At 42.2% G+C, this 27,965-nt stretch overlaps 1 pseudogene; it reads right to left on the bottom strand.

Moving 5' to 3' along the window:
• Positions 1 to 146: 146 nt before the first annotated feature.
• On the bottom strand, positions 147 to 25,570 carry LOC149356039 (uncharacterized; annotated as a pseudogene).
• Between the last annotated feature and the right edge of the window lie 2,395 nt (positions 25,571 to 27,965).

The following is a 27,965-nucleotide window of genomic DNA, read 5'->3' as shown; positions in this document are numbered from 1 at the left end:
CGTTCCATGAGATTATTGGCATGTTTCTCTGACGAGTTCTATCTGTACGAAGTGCGGACTCTTCTCATGGCATTGGTTCTAATTTTTTTTTATCGTTATTCCTCCCCCCTCCACCCCCCCCCCCCCCGGTGCAGCAATGGAAAAGCTCAGGAGGTTCCACCTGTGGAGTCATGGGTAACCATTTTGAATGCTGAACTACCAAGCATCACCATTAATGGCACACCCAACCTGGCACGCGAGTACGAGCCTTTCAAGCAGGGCATCGAGTTGTTTCCCTCAGTCTTCATCTCGGTTGGCTGCGAGCATCCCACCACTACACAGGCCAGCACGGCTTCATCCTTCTCGAAGGTAGCAACAATGGAACTCTCTGCATCCTGAAGGCTGCTAAGGTATTCAGTCTTAAAGCCAGCTGCATGACTTATTGCATGCACAAGAAGAGGTCACTTTGCATTGGAATTTTTTACTGAAAGGAGTCGACATACAAGCACGTCTCAGGTGGCTGGCATGCAGCTAACACAGTACATGTGTAGCTTGTCCCTTGTAAAACATTGTCACTTATAAACAGTCTATAGGTCTTGCACACCCCATGTTTCAGAGAGAAGAGTGCCAGTTAAATAATGATTTTAGATTTTGTGTATTATTGCACCACTTGGCACAGTCATGTGCCTTCCATACCAACAAAACGGGCTGACATATCAGAGACTGCTGGTTAGGTGTCAACGAACCTGTCCAATTGGCAATCCTTTTTAACTTGACAAGCAAGTACCACACAGAATCAAGGTAAACACCGTAGCTACTGCCATGAACAAGTGCCTTTAGCACCACTGCATCTACTGCTTTCATATTTCTTCCCTGTATTAATTAACCTGACAGAACTCTTGACCAATAAACTTGACAGAACTCTTCACCTTTACTGAGACCAGTCGTGCAGAAGGATCAACTGAACACTATTAAGGGGGTCATAATATGGTCTACCAACAAGTCATGCTTTTACATTGCAGCTACTAGCCACGACATTATTATGCATACTTAAAAAAAAAGTAGAGCCCTACGTGCGCACCTACGTACACATTTCAGTCAGCTTTACATTCCGTGGTTTTTTACCTGTCGTTTAATGCTGTTTCTTTCGGCATCATTCTGTCCTGCATGCTTACCGGTTAGGTTCCCTGTTCTTTTCCGCCTTGGTAAGGAACCCTCCTATATAAGTACTTAAATAGATATAAAGCTCTTTCTGTTGTCTAATTTTCTCAGGTGCTCTTATAATATTTTACTTTGAGCTTCCCGTGCTTCGAATGATGTCCAGCCCGTATCCCCCTGTACTGCTTCATTAGTGGATTCGCCGTGGGCACCTAGCGCTAATCTTCCAAAATATCTCTGATTTGCGTCTAATCTCGACGTAACTTCTCCCCTCAAGCACAGAATCACATTTCCGAAAGGAAGACCTGGCGCCATTATTCCTTTCCAAATGCATACCTCTTAGTACTATGTTTGTTGTACATCCATAATGTTGTATCTTTCATTATCTCGGCATCCCTTAAGTCTTTAGCCCTAAGAGACTGCTCGTGCTTTTTTGTGCATATCTTTCCTTTGTTTATCCGAATCCCAATATATTTGTGTCAGGATGCTCAGTGTACTTTATGGCCTTGTATTAACCCAGCCAAAAAAACCATTGGGTTCCAATTGCAGATTGCCAATTGGAACAAATTGGATATTTTCAAATGTGCTTTCAACACCATTGGGGAATACCAATTGGAAAATACCATTTGGACCACTCCAATTGGCTGACACCAAATGGTCAGCTCCAATTGGGCATGCACCAAGGGGTCCACCCCAATTGAAAGACCTCATTTGGTCTGATCCAGTAGACATTTCTCGGCCAGTTTTAATCGAATGGTATGGAACTAGGTGGATTTTCTCCCAGGAGTTTAAGGCGATGTGCGTTTATTGCTAACATTTTTACATGGCAATTGAAATTATCATAATTCCAAGCCTTTTGGGAACTGAAGACAAACGAGCCTGCGATATCACACAGAAGGAACAGAGACACAGTCAGTATATATGCATAAGGCATACTTTTGCTCCAACTTAAATACCCTATTTATGAGGCACTGCTCCTGGAGCCAGTGGCACTTGTCCATTGAGCAAAGTTATTTCATTGATTAATGCCCGAAGTGACAGTTCAAATGGTTAAATTAATTCAGTAGATAAAGCAGCTCACAACTTTTTACTAAGACCTCATTATTTCCCAGTTTTGTGTTCATAGAGAGTAATATTCTGATCCCAATCAAGACAATCATTGGGTTCCAATTGGTTTTTTCCAGCTGGAATTTTTTTTTCCAATTTCCAATTCAATTTACACAGTTAGCTTTTATGGTTCCAGAATTTCTTGGCCCTTGTTTAGTTGCATCACGCACTCCAGCCAGCCAGCGGTCAGTGGACTGCTTTACTTTAGCCTGGATGAGGACCTACACTTTCTGTTTCTTTTGTTGATCAGATTTCCATTTTTGGTGTATTTCCTCTTGAGATAACTGTGCCTTCTTTGCTTCGCTGTGTTCCCTTGAAGCCACCCATCAATGTTCGATGGCCTCCTTAATTTCCTTATTCACCGATTCATAGCTTCCTCTTTCCTCTCCTGTGCATTGCTCCTTTTACTTGTTTCAATTTAGTACTGATGAGTAGTTTTAACTGATTATTAACACTCTTTTAACACTCTTCCCACTTCGAGTTACTGATCAATTCGCACTCGCCCTACCATAAGCTTGCCGTCCCGGTTAGCTCAATTGGTAGAGCGACTGCTCCGGTGTGGCGGTGGTTCCGGGTTCGAACCCCGGACCAGGACGAATTTTTCTTTAACTACGAAGTTTCTGAGAAAGCTGTACAGCTTTCCTTTGTAGCCGTATGGCTGCGCTTGGGTGGATGCCAATGAGTAATTACTCCCTTATTACAAATCTACTCCACCTTGGGGGATTCCCCTAAACATTTGACCAACACTCTTCCCACTTCGAGTTACTGATCAATTCGCACTCGCCCTACCATAAGCTTGCCGTCCCGGTTAGCTCAATTGGTAGAGCGACTGCTCCGGTGTGGCGGTGGTTCCGGGTTCGAACCCCGGACCAGGACGAATTTTTCTTTAACTACGAAGTTTCTGAGAAAGCTGTACAGCTTTCCTTTGTAGCCGTATGGCTGCGCTTGGGTGGATGCCAATGAGTAATTACTCCCTTATTACAAATCTACTCCACCTTGGGGGATTCCCCTAAACATTTGACCAACACTCTTCCCACTTCGAGTTACTGATCAATTCGCACTCGCCCTACCATAAGCTTGCCGTCCCGGTTAGCTCAATTGGTAGAGCGACTGCTCCGGTGTGGCGGTGGTTCCGGGTTCGAACCCCGGACCAGGCCGAATTTTTCTTTAACTATGAAGTTTCTGAGAAAGCTGTACAGCTTTCCTTTGTAGCCGTATGGCTGCGCTTGGGTGGATGCCAATGAGTAATTACTCCCTTATTATTAACTGATTATAATCCCACTTTTTCATGAGGCATTTCTCACTTGCGTCTTCTCTGCCTGCTGCCATTAGTGCTATTTGTTTGTCATTTCATTTGTCTTTACTGCATTTCTCATTACAACAGATCTCCCAACTGCAGACTAATACAAGTAAGATCATTTCCCCAGAGTGTATTCCCCCTCTTCGTCAATTTCCATTTTTGCAAAATTGCTATAGATTCCGTGCTGTAGCTTCGCTGGCATAGCTCGTGTTCTGTTTCAGCTTCCTCTATGTGCTTCTACTTTTTCATATATATAATAATGGAGTGGGTAACACAAGACGATCACTACATGTGCCATGAATGATCGCCATGTCGTCCAAGGTCGCCATGTTACATGAGAGTAAGAACTTCTTTTGCTGGTTCACAGATCTGATATCATTTGACGTGCCTACTAAAATGAATATTATATTGGATGAGAAAGAGCGACTCATTTAATTTTCAAAGATGCATGCTAATGAAAATAACAGGGTGGCGTATATTTCTGTAACACGTCTTGCTGGCAGTTAGATTTAAGAGCCTTCTTAATCATTTTCCTCTGGTGAGAAGTGAAGGATAGCTAGGAATGTTAGCACCATTTTTTTGTCCTTTCAGAGAACATCAAACTTTGTGTGCAGACCAGTAGCTGTTCTGCACCCTTGCCAAACCTCTCTTCTGGCTAGAATTATAGAAATAAATATGAAATATTTGTCAGTTGGCTTCAACATGACATAGCCCTTGTCCAGAATCATATTAATGAATGTCTTATAGGAAAGACACATCATAACAATCATCACTGTGAGTACCCAGGTAAAATCAGAACTGCCCGGATTTAAGTTGAAGCAATGTCACTTTTGGTTAAAGAGCCGTACCGTCCACCACTTCCAATCTGGGACTAACTGAAACTGGCTAAATTTGTTTCCCATATGTTTCTTAGCTTTGTGGTGCCCCAAACAAAATGCATATTTTTTTCTGCCTCGTCTCGCATGTCTAAAAAAATGTAAAAGATATACACATCTAGCAAACCATGAAATAACTAGCATAAAACATTGCCAAAAATTGTACCAAAAAACGAAATGATAAGTGTGGCTTGTAATTAGCTCTCTTAGATGTATAGGCTGTCACATTTGTACAAATCACAATAATACGAGTTAAACAAATATGATAACGAGATCACATAATTAGATCATAATTAGGCCGACTTTAAAAGGTGCTGAAACAATAAAAAAATTTGCCAAAAATATTTTGACGGAATAATATTTTTATTTGCGCCAGGAGAGCACTATTTAGAGCCATAAATCAGCAAAGTAGACGAATGGTTGAACAACGCCAACAGGGTCGAGAATAGCGTTTCACATTAGACCGCCCATTCATCTGGATCCCCCTCATGAATGACAGTATATACCATTTTTTGAAACATCCAGATTTTTTACTTGAGAAAACTCCCACCACACCTGCACTTGCAGACACATGACATGTCTCAGAATTAGTCACGTCAAGAAGTATAGTGCTGTCTGCCACTGTGGATACGAGGCGTGCCAGTTGCCATTGACTATTTGCTCCACAGCCACTGCACTTCTAGCTCATGTGTCCTTCGAGTCTACAGTTCTCACATGTAAAAGTGTGCTCACTGTGCTGCAGTTACTATAGTCGACGCTTGAGGGTCTGTTCTGCAGCGGCTCCTTAAACCAGACAATTTGTACCATAAACTAGCCTAAAGCTAAACACAAGCTATTTGGATAGTCTATGCAGTACACTTTTCTTCAAGATTTCCTCTCCCATGTCTCTTCAATTAATCCTGTTCTGCGCCAGCCGTGGCCACCTTATTCCCGCAAATTTCTTAATCTCATCTGCCCACCTAATTTTCTGCCGCCCCTGCTACGTTTGCCTTCTCTTGCAATCCACTCCGTTACCCTAAAGGACCAGCGGTTATCTTGCCTTTGCATTACATGCCCTGCCCAAACCCACTTCTTCCTCTTGATTTCAACTAAGATATCATTAACGCGCGTTTGTTCTCTCATCCACTCCGCCCTCTTCCGATCTCTTAACGTTAAACCTATCATTTTTCTTTCCATAGCTCGCTGCGTTGTCCTTAACTTAAGCTGAACCCTCTTTGTTAGCCTCCACATTTCTGCCCCATAGGTGCGTACCGGTAAGATACACCTGTTGTATACTTTTATCTTGAGAGATATTGGTAAACTGCCATTCATGAACTGAGATAACCTGCCATATGCGCTCCACCCCATTCTTATTCTTCTAGTTATTTCCCTCTCATGATCTGGATCAGCTGTCACTACCTGCCCTAAATAGACATATTCTCCTACTACCAGCACCTAGCTACCAACTGCGAACTGCTGTTTTTCTTTAACTACGAAGTTTCTGAGAAAGCTGTATAGCTTTCCTTTGTAGCCGTATGGCTGCGCTCGGGTGGATGTCAATGAGTAATTACTCCCTTATTACAAATCTACTCCACCTTGGGGGATTCCCCTAAACATTTGGTCAACACTGTTCCCACTTCGAGTTACTGATCAATTCGCTCTCGCCCTACCATAAGCTTGCCGTCCCGGTTACCTCAATTGGTAGAGTGACTGCTCCGGTGAAGTGGTTGTCCCGGGTTCGAACCGCGGACTAGGACGAATTTTTCTTTAATTACGAAGTTTCTGAGAAAGCTGTATAGCTTTCCTTTGTAGCCGTATGGCTGTGCTCGGGTGGACGTCAATGAGTAATTACTCCCTTATTACAAATCTACTCCACCTTGGGGGATTCCCCTAAACATTTGGTCAATGCTGTTCCCTTGCTAGGCTGTTGAACATTACTTTGGTTTTCTGCATATTAATTTTTAGCTCCACCGTTCTGCTCTGCCTGTCCAATTTATTGATCATGCTTTGCAGTTCATGTCCTGAGTGACTTAGCAAGGCAATGTCATCAGCGAATCGCAAATTACTTAGGTATTCTCCATTAACTCTTATCCCCAACTGTCCCCATTTCAGGCCCCGGAATACCTCCAGCAAACAGGCAGTGAATAGCATAGGCGAGATCGTGTCTCCCTGCCTGACACCTTTCCTTATTGGAATTTTATTGCTGACTTTATGGAGAACTATGGTAGCTGTGCAATCATTATAAATATCTTCCAATATTTTCATATAACACTCTTCTACGCCCTGATTTTGCAATGCCTGCATGACTGCTGAGGATTCTTCTGAGTCGAATACTTTCTCGTAATCAATGAACGCTATATATAGGGGCTGGTTATATTCTACGCATTTTTCTATCACCTGATTGATTGCGCGAATATGGTCCATTGTCGAGTATCCTTTACGAAAGCCTGCCTGCTCATTTGGTTGATTGAAGTCTAAGGTTGTCCTGACCCTATTAGCGATTACTTTATTAAATACCTTGTAGGCAACAGACAGTAAGCTAATTGGTCTGTAATTCTTCAAGTCCTTGGCATCTCCTTTCTTATGAATTAAGCTAATATTACCATTTTTCCAAGCTCTAGGTACGCTTGAGGTCACAAGGCATTGCGTATACAGGGTGGCTAGTTTTTCGAGCACAATCTCACCTCCATCCTTCAACAAATCTGCTGTTATCTGATCCTCACTAGCTGCTTTTCCCTTCTGCATTGTTCCCAAGGCTTTCTTTACTTCCTCCTTCGTTACTGGCGGGATGGCCCATTGCTGTGTTCCACTGCCTCTCTCAGTAACATTCTGATTGCAATCGCTACTGTACAGATTTGTGTAAAATTCTTTGGCTACTTTAACTATCTTATCCATATTTCTAATGACATTGCCCTCTTTGTCTCTTATTGCATGCATCTGGCTTTTACCTATGCCTAGTTTTCTCTTCGCTGCTTTTAGGCTACCTCCGCTCATTAGAGCATGCTCGATTTTCTCCATGTTAAACTTCCTGATGTCGGCTACCTTGCGCTTATTTATTAACTTCGACAGCTCTAATAGTTCTATTCTATCTATGGAGTTAGACGTCCTCATGCTTTGCCGTTTCTTAATCAGATCCTTAGTCTCCTGAGATAGCTTCCCAATATCCTGTCGAACCATCCTACAGCTACTTCTACAGCGCACTCCGTTATGATATCTGTGAGACGATTGTTCTTTATTTCAACATTAGAGTCGTCATCTTCAGTTAAACGGAAAATCTGTTCTGCAGCAAAATCCTGAATTCCTCTCCTTTCCCTCTTAATGCATGCTGACTCGTTAATAGACTTCCGCTTCACTAATTTCCTGCGCTGCCTTTGCAAATCTAAGCTAATGCGAGATCTTACCATTCTGTGGTCGCTACAACGGACATTTCCGAGGACCTCCACATCCTCTACGATGCCAGGCTGAGCGCACATTATGAAGACTATTTCATTTTTAGTCTCACCATTGGGGCTCTTCCACGTCCACTTCCTGTTGGCTCGTTTGCGAAAGAAGGTATTCTTGATCCGTAAAATCTATCTGCGAACTCTACTAATAACTCCCCCTGATATTCCTAGAACCTATGCCATAGTCACCTACCGCCTGGTCCCCAGCTTGCTTCTTGCCTACCTTCGCATTGAAGTCGCCAATCAGTATAGTGTACTGTGATTTTACTTTGGTCATCACCAATGTTAATTCCTGCAATAAATATGCTCTCACATGACAGGTTTAGTGCTTTGTGTACCTGTATGATTATCATTTTTAATTTGATATAGAACGAATTATCCATTACAAGCACATCATTTAAAACACACAGTTCAGCAAATGAGATGACATGTTGCACAACAAGAATGTCCAGCAACATCAGAAACAAGCGGCCATGAAAATAAGCCATTTTAATTTTCAAGTCACAATGTCAGCTCAAGTCCCTTCCTTGACACGTCTCAAAAACGGTCACGTCGAGAAGGTGCTGTCTGCCACTGCTGCTACGGTGCGTGCCAGTTGGCGTTCACTATTTGCTCCACAGCCACTGCGCTACTAGCTCATGTGTCCTTAGAGTCCACAGTTCTCACATGCAGAATTGTGCTCACTCTGCTACAGTTAATACAGCCGACGCTTGAAGGTCCATTCTGCAGCGGCACCTTAAACCAGACAATCCGGAGCATAAACTAGCGTAAATCTAAACACAACCTGTTTGGATCATATATGCAGTACACTTTGAGATTTGCAATAAAGTGTCTTAATAAGCATTCAATGCATTCAAAATCTATTGCAAGCTCAGTAAACTGTGCTACATTTGATATAAACTTGTGGCAACAAGAACCTTTGGTCACTAATTTGTAAATATTTGCAACAATTTCTAAAGAAAACAAAATGCTTTTAGTTTGTTACTGCAAAATAAGCAAAATATGATCCAAAGCTTACATCACAATTTTTGTTTGTTTTCAGAAAATAGTGGCCACCCTGTGACAACCTAAAAGTCTGGCAACATAAAAATAATAAACAAAGCTCGGTGTGTGCTTACAACCATTTTAATGTTTTGTAAAAAAGGAAGAAAAAACCACGATTGCCTACGACTACAATATTGGAGGTTACCAATGCAGTAAACCTACACCTTCTCCCTCACTTCAAATGTCAGGGGGCACCACAAACTAGATGAGGAGAAAAAGAAACTGTACTATATACAGAACGAGTAAATATTGGCAGAAAAGGTCAACTGAAATATAAAAACTGGTTGTAATTACAAGAAAAATGCATTCTCAGTAGAGAGATTGAGAGAAAAAATTTTGAGCAGAGTTTGAAGGGAATCTCCCAGAAGAAACCTCAACTGGCTCAACCACGCCGTGAGGGAAGCGATGGAGGAGAGAGTGAAGGTAAGTAAGAAAAATATACACAGTGGTGGATGACTGAATTTCGACCGTGTACCTTGCACTTTGGTTTCAGAAAACGAAATCTGCTTTCTGGAAATTTTAGAAAAACAAGCCCACTGCATAGATCAGGCATCGAAGATAACCTCTGCAAAATACTAGAGCCATTTTAGCTCTGAATAGCTGTAAAAATTCAATCAAATCTTGTGTGCTGTTTCTTTCGAGAAGCAGTTTATTCTACGGATTGTGCATTCAAGGTAGTGCTGCAGCCCGGACCGTCAAGCGTCAACTGTAGTAACTGTAGCAACGTGAGCACAGTCTTGCTTGCGAGAACTCCGGACTCGAAGGACACCTCAGCTAGAAGTGCGGTGGCTGTGGAGAAAAATGTCAATGGCAACTGGCACTCCCCGTAGCAGCAGTGGCAGACAGCACCATACTCTTTCACTTGACTATTTCTACGACATGTCATGTGTCTGCCTGTGCACGGTTGGTGCGCGTTTTCTGATGTAAAAATCTGGATGTTTGAAATAGTAGTATATTCTGTCATTTATGTGGGGGATCTAATGCAAAATGCTACCCTCGTCTCTGTTTGTGTCGTTCAGCCAGTCATCTGCCTTGCCGATTTACATTTATAAATAGTGCTCTCCTGGAACTAGTGAAAATAATATCGTGCCAAAATCTTTTTGGCAAATTTTTTAATTGTTCTAGCCCCTTTGAAAGTTAGCCTAATTATGAAGTAATTATCTGATCTCGTTATCATTTTTTGTTTCCTTCGTATTATGGTCACTTGTATGAATGCGACAGCCTATACATCTAAGGGAGGCAGTTACGATCCGAACTTATCATTTTGTGTCTAGGTGCTATTTTTGGCAATGTATAACGGTAGTTTCGTTGTTTGCCAGTGTGTATTTCTTTTATATTATCTTAATCAAGCGGGTGGGGGAGGATGAAATATGACTTCTGGTTTGGTGCTGGTGAAAGCTAGGAAGCACGCAGGAAACAAGTCAAGCCTATTTCAGTTAGTTTCCGACTGGAAGTGGTGGAGGGTTCGGCTCGTAAACCAAGCATGACAATTGCTTCAACCTAAGAATCGGACAGTTGTGACTTTACTCGGGTACTCACAGTGATGATTGTTATGATGTGTCTTTTCTAAGAGACGTTCATTAATATGTTTCTCGATAAGGTCATCTGAAAGTCAACTGTAAAGAATTATTTCATAATTATTTTGAGAATTTTAGCAAAAACACAAGGTTATTGGCAAAGTTGCAGAATAGCTACTGCTTTGCACATAAAGTTTGATGTTCTCCAAGAGAACAAAATATTGCACTAACATAGCTATTCTACACTTGTCGTCAGAGGAAAACGATTAAGAAGGCTCTCTATTGTAACTGCCAGCAAGACAGGTGTTATGGACATATATGCTACCCCATTTTTTTGCTAGCATACATCTGTGAAAATTAAATGATTTGCTCTTTCTGAAGCAAATACAATAATCATTTTAGTAGGCACATCAAAAGATATCAGATCTGTGAAACAGCAAAAGAGGTTCTTATTCTCATGTTCTTCAAAATGCAGTGCACCTAAGTGCCGCGGACAACATGGCGGTTATCGGTGGCACTTGTAGCGAGTGTCTTGCGTTACCCTCTCCATTATTATCTATAGAAAATGTAGAAGCACACACAGGAAGCTGAAACATAGCGCGGGCTACGCCACTGAATTTTCTATGTAGGCCTCCCCCCTCCCCCTCATCATTTTTACTGAGTGTACTTCCATCGTTGAAGGATATCCAGCAGCGGTAGACATTACAGCAGTGTGAAGGCTTTGTTCAATTCAATTAAATGCTCTTTTACATTGCGCACCGTATTTGATACACAAATATTTCACCCTTGATGTAGACATCCAGAAAGGTCTTCGCTGATTAAGAAATGAAGCTAGGAGAGTTGGTAGTAATTCACCATAGAGCAGCAGTACAGAAATCGTGCATAAATGACCAAATAGCTTTGTTTTTCCTTCTGTGCGAGCTTTCGCATGGTTTCTGTTTTTTGTTTTGAAGTGAAACTTTCTGCCCATGGAAGACGCACTTACCCTTCTCCAAACATCACTTTAAGCCATCCCTTATGCCCTCCGCACCGTTTTCATGATACTGCATTTCTGTACAGAATCCCAAATAGCTGAGCACCTTGGCGTCAACTTGGACTTCTGTTCGAGGTTCTACCCGAGTTTTATCACGCGCCGATAAGCATAAACCAACAAATGTAATAACTCCTCGAAAGTTTCCCATAATATGCTCCGGTACAGTTGGAATCTGGCAAAAAACTGCGCTGCTTTGCCGTGCGCAGCACATGTTACCTTTTTCATTATATTTCTTTTTGTAGGTGCTCGTTTTAAGACACCCTTCAAACAGTAGAGAACTGCTTCTTGAATTATCATGGAACGATTCCTTCCTGATCTGCCTTTTCCAGTATCGATGTAGTTCTACGCTGTTCTTCTTCTTCATTGAATTAATCTAGATTTTACATTCTGTGTTTTTTACCTGTCGTTTAATGCTGTTTCTTTTGGCATCGTTCTGTTCTGCACCGGTTAGGTTCCTTGTTGTTTTTTGCCTTTGAAAGGCAACCCTCCTATATAAGGAATTAAATATCTATAGAGCTCTGCACCTTTGGTGGACTAATTTTCTCAATTGTTCTTCATATAATATTTTACTTTGAGCTTTCCGTGCTTCGAGTGATATCCAACCCATATCCCCTGTACTGCTTCATGAGTGTTTCTCCCGTGGGCACCTAGTGCTTATCTTCCAACAGCTCTCTGATTTGCATCTAATCTCGACTTAACTTCTCCCCTTAAGCACAGAATCACATTTCCGAAAGGAAGACCCGATGCCATTATTCCTTTCCAAATCCATACATCTTAGTACCATATTTGTTGTACATCGATCCCAGTGAAAAAAAAACATTGGAACCAATTGGGAATTCCAATTGGTTACAACCGGATGCAACTTATCCCATGTGGAACCAATTGGACAGCCAACTGGTTCCAGTTGGACGCAGGACTTCAATTGGTTGGACCAATTGGATTACCCATTTGTTCCCGTGATTCCAATGGGAGATCACCTCCCAAATGGATAGTCCAAATGGTTTTGCAATTTCCAATTGGGCACACCAATTGGTTTTGAAGCTCCTAGGAAACTGGTGTCATATATTTCATTTGTGTCACCCAATTAGGGTTTAGTAGCAGGGAGCAAAGGGGAGTTTTTCTGAACAGTTTTTGCATTTTCAGAATTTGCCATATTCCCTTCATCTGGCTGGCAAAAAATCATCACATTTACATGTGAATTCCTGCAATAAATATATCTCACATGTCAGGTTTAGTGCTTTGTGTACCTGTATGATTATCATTTTTAATTTGATATAGAATGAATTATCCATTACAAGCACATCATTTAAAACACACAGTTCAGCAAATGAGATGACATGTTGCACAACAAGAATGTCCAGCAACATCAGAAACAAGTGGCCATGAAAATAAGCCATTTTAATTTTCAAGTCACAATGTCAGCTCAAGCCCCTTCCTTGACGCGTCTCAGAAACGGTCACGTCGAGAAGGTGCTGTCTGCCACTGCTGCTACGGTGCGTGCCAGTTGGCGTTCACTATTTGCTCCACAGCCACTGCGCTACTAGCTCATGTGTCCTTAGAGTCCACAGCTCTCACATGCAGAATTGTGCTCACTCTGCTGCAGTTAATACAGTCGACGCTTGACGCTCCATTCTGCAGCGGCACCTTAAACCAGACAATCCGGAGCATAAACTAACGTAAATCTAAACACAACCTATTTGGATCATCTATGCAGTACATTTTGAGATTTGCAATAAAGTGTTTTAATAAGCATTCAACGCATTCAACATTTATTGCAAGCTCAGGAAACTGTGCTAAATTTGATATAAACATCTGGCAACAAGAACCTTTGGTCACTAATTTCTAAATATTTGCAACTCTCTGTTAAGAAAACAAAATGCCTTTAATTTTTTACTGCAAAATAAGCAAAATATGATCCAAAGCTTAACATCACAATTTTTGTTTGTTTTCAGAAAATACTGGCCACCCTGGGACAATCTAAAAGTCTGGCAACATAAAAATAATAAATAAAGCTCGGTGTGTGCTTACAACCATTTTAATGTTTTGCAAAAAAAGGAAAAAAAACCACGATTGCCTATGACTAAAATATTGGAGGTTACCTACAGAGTAAACCTACACCGTCTCCCTCACTTCAATGTCTGGGGCACCACAAACTAAAGTCCCTAGATCAGCTTTGCTAAGTAGCGACAAGTTCCTCCTCTTCTAACGCCCTTTCCCCTGCGGCTCGCGTCGTCCGCCATGTTCTTCCCAACGCGCTCCGGCGGCGCGGTCGTGTGCACTGGAACGGCGGACCTTGCAGAGTCGCGGCTTTGCTGTAAGGGGCAGTAAAGAATGTAGCAAATGAGCTTGGTATGAGGAGAAGGGAGACATGCCAGTAATGCACTCCGAATGTGATTTGTGTTGAGTTTTGTCGGAGACGGCGAGTGCGGTGAAACTGCAGTCGTGGTGCAGCGGCCAAGTTCGCGAGAGAACACGGACGTGCGCGCAGCTTTATATATGGCGTATTATTTTAAATACTATCAACAGTCACTCGCATATAGTAGAATTCATAACTGCGCCTGGAGAGTCACGCCCGAGCGGTGCGAACTTTTGTACCCGATAAATAGTGTAATTGCTCTTCCCTGTCCATTCTCGCTCACCCCTTGCCGAGCTCTCCCTTTTGCTTTTATTTCCGCCGGCCGCAGCTCGTTTGCGCAAGACATCAGGTAGGAATTGCCGCAACCGGAAGCATCTTTTTGTTTTTTATTGCAATGAAACTACTACCGCTACAGCACCTCTTATATGCTGCTGTTTCAACACAGCATCCCCACTACGTGGTTTTGAATAGTATGCCACAATGCACGATTACAGAAGCGTCACTCGCGCTCAGTCAAATTCACGTACTATCACGAAATAAAATTTGCCGTCGGTAGGGGAATCTGTTTCACGCTTTTCAAAAAGACTCTGATGCAGGGCCTTTCGAAGTGTGCATTGCACACAGATTTGTGCTACATGTGGCTCTAATTTGCATAAATCATAGTTCGAGGTGAACCTACAATATAACATAACCAGTATTGCCGAAGTTAGAGGTCAAAGAAAAACATGATGAAAAAATTCAAGGATTCACAACCAGTTTATTTCACACATAAAAAGATGCACATTAAAATTTTGCTGGTTTCAGTGGAAACCAGAGTGTATTGCAAGTTTACATATTTGGCTGCTGTTCTTTCGTATGGCCACCTTGCGAAGAACTTGTGGGACTCATTCCTGCCACGGTATTCAATTAATCAAGAAAGGCCTGATGCATTATGTGCCTTGCTTCAGCAGCTGAGAAGCTGCATTAAATGCCAAATAGCTGTTTTTATAACCCTGTTTCACTTAATGTCCTTTCTTAAGTTTTTCTAAAAAAGCAAAGCCATTTAGGGGCTTCAGTTTGGCCAACCTGGCTCAAGCTCTTACTGCAGTGCAGAAGCAGCACATGTAATTGTTAGGCAATGTTCCTGCTTGCAACATAATTATTTCACACATCACACAAGGTGGTGAAGGTCACATCAATGTTTATTTTTTTTAACAAATAAATACACCAAGAACAATTCTTTTGCTTAGAATACAGACCAAAACGACACCTCCAGTGGGCCAATTACACTGACCTGCTGCTTCCTGCTAGACAGTTTTTTAATGTGCACAAGTCCTAGACACATTAATGTTAATACCTACAACAAACATGAAATTAACTGCAGCTAGTAGTGCTATTCCATGCTGAAGAATTGTCCCAGTGCTGGGAGTTTCTTCTCAGTTCGGGTGCCTCACAAGGCCCGAATGGTTTGTGAAGCAACAGCTATCACGTTCCAAAGTAGAAAAAACAGTTCCCTATTGTCTTTCACTGCACTTTCGTCCTCAGCACCACACTTCACCACTTTCGCACATTGCCCTGCAGCAGTGGCTTAATGGTTATGGCACTTGGTTGCTGGCTCCATGATCGCAGATTTAATTTCAGCTGCAGCAGCCGCACTTTCATTGAGGCAAATGCAAGTGGTCAGTGTATTGTGTAACATCGGTGTACACCGAACCCCAGGTGGTGAACGTTTTTCCAGTCTACATATATGGTGTCCCTCATAGCTTGAGTCGCTTCATGACGTTGAACCCCACAAAGCAGAAACCATCTGCACACTGCATGGCTTTGCTAAATTTGCAATACCACTCAAGTTTCATCCAGTGAACTTGCTGTTGCTACATCTAAGCAATGGACTCCGCTGCTTTTGGCATCCCAATGCTTTTGCTGCCACACCTGGCAGACTGCTTCTCGGCAGAAATACGGCCATTCTCTTTCCTTAATAACAAGTACACCCGTGTGTGCAGAAAACAATGGAGCAGCTTGTTTGGAACGTTGTGGCACACAGGTATGCTGGTAGGCACAACTTTAAGCACCGCCTTCTTCACAGCAATAATACGTGCGCGATTCTGAAGAAGTGCTTCTCTGTTGCTCAGAAAAAATGCTTCCGTTGTTTTCAATAGCCTGAAAGCATCTTCTGTCAGGACAACCAGGGGCATACGTGCCATCTGGTCTCCTGTGTAGTAAGGCTTTCTTTTTTGTTCTGGATGTCATCAAACCAAACCACTTTTCCATTTGGTCAACAAACCAAGCAGTTGTGACTGCTGTCTCATCTAAGTGCCCCATTTCCACATGATACCGGAGCGCTGCAGCAGTACCATGATGGAAGAAGGTGTATGCTGGCGCCACTTTCATCTTGTCAAAGTGGCCTGGACTGATGCATGCTTTTTTGAGTCTTGGCGCTGCTTTAAAATCAGCCCCTGATTCAAGCTCTATCAGCTCTTCTATGGGTTTGCGACATACTTTATTTGCTGGAAGTTTGTTGGCCTCAACAATTTCATCTGGTAGATATATGTTCTGGCCTCTTGTGAGATGACTTCTCAAGTTTTTCAGCAGATGAGGCACATCTGCCATGAAATACAGGCGCCGTGCAGTATCCTGCGGATGATTTATATAACACTTCCGCTGAGTGCATTTGCCCACTGAAAGGCCAAAGCACCGCCATAGTGCCTGATTGCAGGGTCCATGTCGCCAACAATGGCATGCACTTTTATGCAGATGTTTTCACATGCTGCTATCACAGCTTCAAACTTCATTTTGATGGTAGGAGCATGAAAGCTGTTTTCAGTAAATTCATATGCGACTATCTGCTTCCATCGTGTTGACAGCCCTCCAAGCATCATTACAAGGCCATGTGTTGCCACACAGTCTTCAGGAACTGTACCATTCGCAAATGGAACTGATGGCACACCGATGATCCGGCCGGTCAATGGGTCGAAATCCAGACAGACCTTTGGTGATTTGGAGCTCATCAATCATGAGTACGGCATGCCTCTCTTCCTCAGAAAGAAGACCGATCTGAAAAGTAACAATAGGAAGAATGTCTAGAAAGCCACTCACCGAACAAAGAAAGGGTACTAGAACCCATATACACATTTTCTGCGCATGGCTACAATAAAAGACTACTTTTAAATAATGACGGAAGCCAGCAGTCATCGAAACCAAGGAGCATAGGGGATGTTCTTTTTTTGGAATTGGTGGTGTTCATCAAAGGGAGGTCAATAAAATGGATATTTTTTAAATATCACTGATTACAAAGCAAAAGAAAAAAACACGTTGCCAGTGTGATCTGAACCCACAATCTTCGAATTCCACGTCCAGTGCTCTGCCAACTGGGCTACGGCAATGGCTGTCTAATCTTCTGCTTTCGGGGGAATTCATGTGTAGTGGCAGAAGTAGTACGCTTAGTATGACTGGTTTGGATCCCACCAGTGGCATGTGCTTGTTTTTTATTCTGGTTTGTAATCAATTATCTTTTCAAAAATAAAAAAGTAATCACCTTATTGGCCTTCCATTGATGAACATCACAAATTATTAAAAAATATATATCCCACTATGCTCCTTCGTTTTGGTAACTGTTGGCTTCCATCATAAATGTGATAACGAGCCCCTCTTTTCCGTTCCCTAATCTACTTTCATATAAGGTAAACATACACCTTTGAGCTAGTGAACATTCTCTGTAAACAATTTTTTTTTGTTTGCCAACCTTTATTTTCAGCAGGTCCATCATTTCCACAATGATCCCAGGCTTGAATTTGAAGCTTTCGATCCTTCGTTGTAAAGTCCGTTCTGTGGGAAGCGGGCTGGCCAGTTCCCGTACAACATCGTAGCCCCGCGATCCACAAGCCAACCTCAGTTTCAATGCCTTCACCACAGTATCGTTGCTCCATGTTGAGCCTTGCATCGTGCTCATCTGGAGGCTTCGAAGCTGGTCTTGATTGAAGTATTTGCTGATGCCTGCATGTCTACAGGACAATAATTGGGAATATAAGGCACAGCAAAGTCGGAGGTGTATCTATACGGATGGATGCTCAAAGAGGGCTTGAAACAAAAATCGCATGGCCTGCACTGTCAATTTTCACCATCAGCTTCCATCACTGCCATTTTGAGATCAAATGTGAATGTACAAAATAATAAAAACATTCTGCTGTTAGTGTGACAGCACTACTAGGCACATTTTCTGATTTTGGGCTTTATGAGGCATCCCACCTGCCCACTGGGTTGTGGGCAACCTGCTAGGTGTGCACACCTGGCATGACTTCACCTAGGCGAAGTCCTTCAAGGTAAAATACTTTCAGGGCAAACAACTTTAGGTCAAGGGCTAAGTCAAATGCCTTCAGCACATATGGACCTTAGGTGCCCACAGTAACTAGTGCTACTACATGATATTCCACCTTAGCCTTGCTAACCTGCCTGCTCATTTATTATTCAACACTGTACACGCATTAAATAGACAGTGAAGCTTTGTTTCGACACCAAAGTAGAATGGATAACAGGCATTTATATGGACAACTCACTTCGAACAGATATGAAATAATCAAGGCAACTGTAAAAATTACCACATATGAATTTTCACTTCTTTAAGTACAGACCTGAGTGTATCAGTGAAGGTTTTCCATGCAGGAGACATGCTGTGGTATTAAAGGACTATAGACACCTAATTTTGGTAGCATGCTTCCTGCAAATCATGGGTTATATATTAGAATAGATGGAACATCGTGTGGTGTTCACCTACGACCATTAAATAATTTATAGCCGAATTTTTACTCTCATGCTATTTTGGTTTTATGAACTGAACGATGGCTGTGACGTGTAGTTGACCTTTAGGTTGAGTGAGGTACAAAAAAATCTGCGATATAAACACTGCTACATAATTTCAATTCCCTACAACGCTCATACCAGCTTGCTTCAGGAGCTGGAATGACAACAAATGATATGTCAGCAATATATTCCTGCTTTTTTGCGCCTTATGTGATCTAAAGGTCAACTACATGCCACAGCCATCGTTCAGCAAGATGAAACCGCAACAGCATCAACAAGGAATTCAATCAAATTATTTATCGGTCGTATGCAAATGTTACACTGTGATTCGTGTATACGAATGTCTGATGCATCATTTGAAAGAAGAAAACATGCAAGGAAAACTTTTGTATTCCTTTAGCAATCTCCTTCCTTTTTTGTGCACTGATATTAATGTCTCCATTGGAATGATATTACCTTTCACAAGTTTCTGGTTCTGTCTTTCCAGTGTTCTTGCTCGCTTCTGACATCCAGCAAGCTTTCTTTTCAAGGTCTCCATCTCCTTCTGCACACTTTCAACCTGAGGGTCAGCATCATCTGAAACAGAATTAGAAATTGATCACCTTTACAACAGTCATTAATGCTTTAAAGCCCAACATTTCACACGAATGACAACTGAACATTTTTCTTCAATATTACCTCATTTGAAATCTTTCACATCTGTTCTGAGAATAGCTCCTCTGAACTTCATAACGTAGAAAGTGACGGCATGTCTCACTTTTTTATTAAGAAACATGAATGAGGAAGGTTGGCCAACTATTACAGAGTGGTAATAAATTTGAGCAGCAAATGAATGTTAAAATACAACATTGTACAGCTATAAATATATTGTTCCTGTCACATCAAAAGAGGGTAAAAAGGAAGCTGAATATTGTGATCAACACAGTACAGCATTGGCTTCTGAGCGTGACTGGAACAAAAAAAAACACCCCAGTAGAATCGTCTTATTGTACAGTTGCGAATTTAGCCAACTTTTAGTGCCATATTATTGCTTCGTTATACACTGGCGATTACAATGGAAGTTGTCAGCTCATGGAGCAATGTGAAATACTGGGTGTCAAAGGGTTATATTTCATGTAAATTCAAAGATCATTATGTAAAAAGACAAACATTACTTGCAACACATTGCTGTGGAATTGATATTTGAGTGGGTCCTGTAAAGGTCATTAAATGTTTTTCATATTGATGCACAGACAGCTTGACTGCATGAGCCACATGGCAAGGGCTCTACATTGCAGATGTAATTTTAACAAAACTCATCAACACTAACCAAGTGTGCAGGAACAAATAGCCGTGGACGCCATTGTTGTGCTGCCAGGGGTATCCATACGTCGCCTCTTGCTTGGTGGCTGACTGATGCAGTTCTGCACGCATGCACCAGCGCTAGGCATCTCTTCTCTATCATCACATGCCTGCTTGTCACTAGATCCCGTGTGAATGTCAGTTTCTGCAAAGTAGAAATAAATTGCAGCCATTTGGGGTTAGCAGTTGTGGTGGTAGAATAGAGCTGGTTTCTGTGAAGAAAATAGCACTATGCAGTTATCTTACGCTGCAAAGCAGGCACATCCACTACTGATAACTGAGAAGAATGGCCGACCGAGGAAAATGTGCTTACTCATGGCAGGTTTCTTCTGGAATTTCAGAAGAGAACGGCTGACTGTACCTGCAAATAGTAGCAAGTTATGACTCTTCTACCCATTGCTGAGTCTTCCTATGTGAGGAAATGCACACTAAATGTAATAAGTATGCACCTTGCATTTGTGACGAAGACTTCTCAACTGTAAATGTTGCGTTTTCAGATGTACAGAGATCAGTACTGTCTTCCTGGGATGCTCAATTATAACACGCTGCACAGCCAGGGCATTAATGCTTGAATTCTCAAAGCCACATGGAGCCTCCTGTGATGTGTTTCCCTCTATACAAAAGAAAAAACATGTCATCACCAAGGCTGTCTCTTCATGTATGCAGAAGCTAGTGTTATAACTTTGGAAAAACCACACAACACGATACGGTGAAAGATTTAGAGTGCCAGATTTAAACTCACCGCCCTGGTCAATAGTGTCTTTCTGCTGAAGACCAGTAATGACAGCTAATTATAAACCAGTGCAAGACCGATATTCTTTGCTGTTTTCTAGTGAATTCAAGTTCAACAAACATTATTTTCAATACAGAACCCCCTGTATAGCATGAAGTTGATACTGACATAAAGAATGGCATACCTTCTGAGCATGACTGCAGGGAAGGTAGAACATATGATGGAGGTTCAGGAGCACGCTCAGCTGTAGAGCCTAGCTCAGAACAGCTGGGAATGTTTTCCAGTGCTACAAGGAAAGGCAAAATGCACTTCTAAGTTTGGGCATTCACATAAAACTATAGACTCATTAAGGAATGAAGCATTGAACTAAAAGTGTTTTGACGGGACACTGATAATGCACAGCTCTCTCACCTGATGCATTCGGCACGCCTTCAGCAGATGGCCCTGAAGAACAAGCAGCAGGGATAGCTGTGTGTCGGCAACAAACAGTGCAGTCTAGTTTAGGTCTTATGTAATGTTGGCCTTAGTCAATAAGGTAATGCAGAAGTCAGAATAAAAAAATGAAGAAATTCGGTAACATGCTAGGTGTCATTTTTCAAAACGCTTAACAATGAGGCCCCACTTACCCGAGGCGTGGACAGTACCACGAGGATGTGGTGGTTTGCGGGGCAGCTTTGCTGGCCGGTGAGAGAATATTGATGGGACAGCAGTGCATTTCAGTTTCTTTATGCCAAGCTTCCTCAGAATTATGGGCTCGAATTGGTCTTCAGTATAATGGAGCTGTAAAGAAGGGCAATCGTATTAGTAATATATATGAAAATAAAAAATACAAAAACCCAGCTGTGCAGGTGAACACGCTGAAGTCCCTTGATGGGTTTCTAGGACAGATTGGGAAGCTGATGTCTGCGGGTGGCTGGTAGGCACGAAATAATTACGGTGCTGCCTTTCGGATTATTTGTATGGCGGGAATATAATGAAAGGAATATTATGGGCAGTGGACGCTGAGACTGGCCGTTGGTTTCGCACAGCAATAAAATTCCTTTGTGCCCGCGTCACACAAACTTTTGGCACGTAGAGCACTTGCACAGCTAACACTCCAATAATTCACACATGCTATGCGCGAGAGCGAACACATGTAAATTCATCTAATTGGAGCGCAAGTTATGTACACACCGCCAATTTTTTAGCAGTATCGCGCAACCGTCGACCAGCCGTCGGCGCAGAGCGCGAATCAAGCGAGAATAAGCGCATTAGTTTCATATGAACAGATTCTCGCTCATTTTGCCGCTCTGCGCCGTCATCAGGCGCTGACAAGCAGGCTGGTTGACAGTCGCGCTATACTGTTAAAGAATTGGCTGGGCGTACAGCAGAACACTTCGCAAGAGGCAACGGTTTCAGTGCGCATTACTGAGCTAAAAGGTTTTGGCTACTTAATCTCAATGGACCAGCTGCAGTGGGTGCCGGAGTGGGGCTGTAGGCTGAAATACGCGTGCATACTTGCACTGACATGCATGTTTACGAAACGACAAAGGCGGACAGCAGCGCATAATCAAACAATCGGCAAACACAGTGCGAGCTGGGTGCTTTACCAATTCTTACACACCAGCCGAGGTTTGCTACTAGAGCATCGAATCTCAACGATAGAAAGCCGGAATTGAACTTACCTCACATAGCTTACTTGACTTCGTCGGATTGAAATTTTTTCTCCCACTCCTGTGGAGCCACGCTTTCTGTCGCGCAATGTCGTTTTTTGCAAGCGGCACTGAAAACAATGCCAGCGCTTTTCCTGACTGGGTTGAGAACCCGAAGGCGCAACAACCCGGCATTTCGGCTGCTGCTCGGGCACAAAAAAGTGCCTGAAAAACTCAGGTTACTTCCAGCGCACAGCGAAAGTTACTTCCAGCACACAGCGACAAATATAAAAAAGTCACCTCCGCTGAATGTCCGTCGCCAGCACAACTATACGAGTAGCGTGCAAGCGCCGTCGAACTATGCAGCCGGACGACTTAGGAAGAACATGGCGGAACGGAACCAGTTCCCAACCGGAAGTGGGCACTGTCCAATCGTGTGCGTCGGCGGCGCCGCAAACGTTTTCGGTACTTAGCTTTTTTTAGAAAAGCTCATACAGGGACTTTACCACAAACTAGACGAGGAGACTGCCTCTTTTGACCTCACAACAACAAACCAGAGTTTGGAAATCTTCGTGGCTATCTGCTAACAGTAGAATATCATGGAGAGGTTGCTCAAGAACCTGTTCGCTTAATCTGTGCGCCAGATTATAACCTAGATTACTTTCTTGTAGCATTCTTTCCATATTTTTTGCATAAAGCATAATCATTAGCAATGATGGAGCACAACCTTGCCTTAATTATTTACGTACCTCAACAGCTTTTCTTTAATACCTTTCCCTATCTTAAAAATTTTATTATCTCGCTGTATTTCCTGCAGGAAATCAGCTGCCTCGTTACTGATACCTTCATTTTTTAACACGTTTCAGCGGAGTTCTCTGCTCACATTGTCGTATGCACTGCTTATGTCCAAAAAGGCTGACTACACAGGTCTGTTTTCTGTCTTAGCTATATCTATGCCTTCGGTAAGCAGGAACAGCAGGCTATCATACAAGCGCCTTTTCCTTCTGAACCTGTTCTGAGGTTCTCCAAGTATCTTATGTAATTCTACCCATGAGTGCATTTTTATTTTCACCGCTTAGATTGCCATCTTGTATACTCCGGATGATGTCATAATCAGTGTGAAATATTTTATGCGCTAGCTATCACCTTTTCCTTTATAAATAACATTCAGTTGTAATCGGTGTGAAATAATTTATTCGCATTATATCTCCTTTTCCTTTATAAATAACATTCATTTTTCCTGTTGCCAGCTGTGTGGACTGCTTATTTATTGGGACGGTCTCCAATGCTTTTAAAAATGTTTCCTTGCTTCTAGGGCCAAACTCATTCAGCTTGATTGGGATTTCGTATCCTACTTCGGATATGCATTTAGGAATACACGGTCTGCTCTGAAAGTAGTAGGACTGATTTCTTTTTCAAAATTTTATTCATGATAATAGTACAAATGATTAGAATTTTTCAAAGGAGCACCCTTCCGCATCTACACACTGCTGCCAATGAGTTTTCCAGCTTTCATACACCTCCAGGAACGCCTGGACCGGAATGCTGTTTAGCTCCCTCATCACGGCCTGTTGAATCGCCTCTACCTATCCGTGATGCTTCTCCTTGAGCGTCGACTTTATTCTCGGAAATAGAAAAAAGTCTGGCAGGGTCAACTCGGGGCTCTAGGGGGGCGAGGCAGCGTTGCCACCTTGTACTAGGCAAGATACTACATTACGAGGAACCCTGTCTGGCTCGGCGCGTTGTCATGGTGCAGCCGCCATTTGTTGGCGATGGCTGGGCGGACACGAACAATGCATTTTCGCAGTCTTCTGAGGACTTCCACGTAAAAAACTGCATAAACTGTTTGTCCAGGTGGTACGAACTCTTTATGGGTGACTCCATGTCGATCAAAAAATCAAATGAGCATGGACTTTTCCTTGGATTTGCTCTTTCGTGCTTTCTTGGGGTTGGGGAAAAAGGGGTGGGCCATTCTGAGTTCTGCCACTTGCTCTCTGGGTCATATTCAAACACCCACATCTCGCCACAGGTCACTACGTTATCCACAAAATTGGGGTTCTCATTCGCGCGATGAAGAAAATCCTGGCAGATCACTTTCCGGCTGGCCTTTTATTCCTCTAACAACACTCGCGGCACCAACTTCACACACACTTTCCTCATGGTTAAGTTTTCTGTCAGGATCTCAAAAACTTGGGTTTGAGGAATGCTACAGTCATCTGCAATCATTCTGATACTCATCCTGCGATCACTGTTAGGTACATTTTTCATTGCGACACATTTTCGTTGGTCTTGCTGGTCGATGAGCGTCCGGAGTGGTCGTCGTCTTTCACTCTTTCCCTACCTTCTTGGAACAGCTTGTGCCAATCAAAAACACCTGATCTACCCATGGCAGCATCCCCGTAGGCCTGCTTAATCATGTCGTGAGTCTCTTGGTCCGTTTTACTAAGCTTTACACAAAATTTGATCGCGTATCGCTGATCCAGTAAACACTCCATGATTCTGCGTGACGAGGCGTTTCAACAGGGGTGCACAGTACAAGCGATCTGCTCTCTTCAACGGCCAAGAGCAGACTGCTGATTTTCTCCAGTGTTCCCAATATCCCCCTTCACCGATCCTGCACTCGCAGACAACCTTTCGTCTGCCCGTTCTCCCAGGAAAAAACAAGTCCTACTACTTTCAGAACAGACCCTGTATTTGCTTCCACAATTTCCTGTTAGTACTGGTCAGTTCTAAGCTGTTTTCTATTATGCTGTCCTGTGTTCCTCTCTCATTTGTGGAGATTACACTATCGTCGCTCTAAAATGACACAACTATAAATGATGTAATGTAGTTCGCAGCATTGTCTTCCTCTCAGAAATCTCCCTCAGCATCTTGAATCTGTTCCTGCTTTCTTTGATTCATTTATCACAGTTAGCTGTTATGGTTTCAGAATTTTCTTGGCCCTTGCTTAGTTGCATCATGCACTCCAGCCAGCCAGCGGTCAGTGGAGTCCTTTACTTTAGCCTGGACGAGGACCTGCACTTGCTGCTTCATTTGTTGATCAGATTCCCATTTTCGGTGTATTTCCTCTTGAGATAACTGCGCTTTCTTTGCTTCGCTGTGTTCCCTTGAAGCCACACATCAATGTTCGATGGCCTCCTTAATTTCCTTATTCACTGTTTCATAGCTTCCTCTTTCCTCTCCTGTGCATTGCTCCTTTTACTTGTTTCATTTTAGTACTGATGAATAGCTTTAACTGATTATAATCCCACTTTTTCATGAGGCATTTCTCACTTGCATCTTCTCTGCCTGCTGCCATTAGTGCTATTTGTTTGTCATTTCATTTGTCTTAACTGCATTTCTCATTTGAACAGATCTCCCAACTGCAGACTAATACACGTAAGATCATTTCCCCAGAGTGTACTCCCCCTCTTTGTTAATTTCCTTTTTTGCAAGATTGATATAGATTCCGTGCTGTAGATTCGCTGGCGTAGCTCGTGTTCTGTTTTAGCTTCCTCTGTGTGCTTCTACTTTTTCATATATATAATAATGGAGTAGGTAACACAAGACGATCACTACATGTGCCATGAATGATCACCATGTCGTCCAAGGCACTAAAGTGCAGTGCATTTTGAAGGACATGAGGGTAAGAACTTCTTTTGCTGGTTCACAGATCTGATATCATTTGACGTGCCTACTAAAATGAATATTATATTGGATGAGAAAGAGCGACTCATTTAATTTTCAAAGATGCATGCTAATGAAAATAACAGGGTGGCGTATATTTCTGTAACACGTCTTGCTGGCAGTTAGATTTAAGAGCCTTCTTAATCATTTTCCTCTGGTGAGAAGTGAGGAATAGCTATGAATGTTAGCACCATTTTTTTGTCCTTTCAGAGAACATCAAACTTTGTGTGCAAACCAGTAGCTGTTCTACACCCTTGCCAAACCTCTCTTTTGGCTAGAATTATAGAAATAAATATGAAATATTTGTCAGTTGACTTCAACATGACATAGCCCTTGTCCAGAATCATATTAATGAATGTCTTATAGGAAAGACACATCATAACAATCATCACTGTGAGTACCCAGTTAAAATTAGAACTGCCCGGATTTAAGTTGAAGCAATGTCACTTTTGGTTAAAGAGCCGTACCGTCCACCACTTCCAATCTGGGACTAAATGAAACTGGCTAAATTTGTTTCCCACATGTTTCTTAGCTTTGTGGTGCCCCAAACCAAAATGCATATTTTTTTCCGCCTCGTCTCGCATGTCTAAAAAAATGTAAAAGATATACACACTGGCAAACCATGAAATAACTAGCACAAAACATTGCCAAAAATTGTACCAAAAACGAAATGATAAGTTTGTCTTGTAATTAGCTCTTTTAGATGTACAGGCTGTCACATTTGTACAAATCACAATAATAAGAGGGAAAGAAATATGAGAGCGACATCAGATAATCGGGTCATATTTAGGGCAACTATAAAACGTGCTCAAACAATAAAAAAATTTGCCAAAAATATTTTGACGCAATATTAATTATTTCTGCTTACACCAGGAGAGCACTGTACAGAGCCATATATCGAGAAGATAGACGAATGGTTGAACGATGCAAACAGAGACGAGAATAGCATTTCACATTAGACTGTCCATTCATCTGGATTTCCCACATGAATGACAGATTATACTACTTTTTGAAACATCCAGATTTTTTACTTGAGAAAATGCCCACCACCCCTGCAGTTGCACACACATGACATGTCTCAGAATTAGTCGCATCAAGAAGTATGGTGCTGTCTGCCACTGCTGCTACGGGGTGTGGCAGTTGGCACTATTTACTCCACAGCCATTGTTTTTCTAGCTCATGTGTCCTTCGAGTCCACAGTTCTCACATGCAAAAATGTGCTCACTGTGCTGCAGTTACTATAGTCGACGCTTGATGGTCCGTTCTGCAGTGGCACCTTTAACTAGACAATTCGTAGCATAAGCTAGCATAAAGTTAAACACAACCTTTTTGGATAGCTCTATGCAGTGCACTTTTCTTCGTGATTTCCAACGAAGCGTCTTAAATAAGCATTCAACGCATTCGACATTTTATTGCAAGCTTGGGAAACTAGGCTAAATTTGATATAAACATCTGGCAACAAGTACCTTTGGTCACTAATTTCCAAATATTTGCAACAACTAGTAAACAAAATAATGTACCTTTAGTTTTTTACTGCAAAATAAGCAAAATATGATCCAAAGCTTACATCACAATTTTGTTTTTTTTTCATAAAATACTGGCCACCCTGTGGCAATCTAAAAGTCTGGCAACATAAAAATAGTAAATAATGCTCGGTGTACGCTTACAACGATTTTAATGTTTTGTAAAAAAAAGGAAAAAAAAACCACGATTGCCTACGACTACAATATTGGAGGTTACCAATGCAGTAAACCTACACCTTCTCCCTCACTTCAAATGTCAGGGGGCACCACAAACTAGATGAGGAGAAAAAGAAACTGTACTATATACAGAACGAGTAAATATTGGCAGAAAAGGGCCCTGAAATATAAAAAGTGGTTGTAATTATAAGAAAAATGCATTCTCAGTAGAGAGAGAAAAAAAAAAATTTTTGAGTAGAGCTTCAAGGGAAGCCCCCAGAAGAAAACTCAATTGGCTTACACACTCCATGAGGGAAGAGATGGAGGAGGGAGTGAAAGAAAGTAAGA

This window comes from Amblyomma mixtum, chromosome 3, assembly GCF_055824585.1.
Source record: "Amblyomma mixtum isolate Tamu chromosome 3, ASM5582458v1, whole genome shotgun sequence".
NCBI lineage: Eukaryota > Metazoa > Arthropoda > Arachnida > Ixodida > Ixodidae > Amblyomma > Amblyomma mixtum.
Note: the sequence above shows the minus strand (reverse complement) of the source record. Positions and strands in the feature narration are given on the sequence as shown.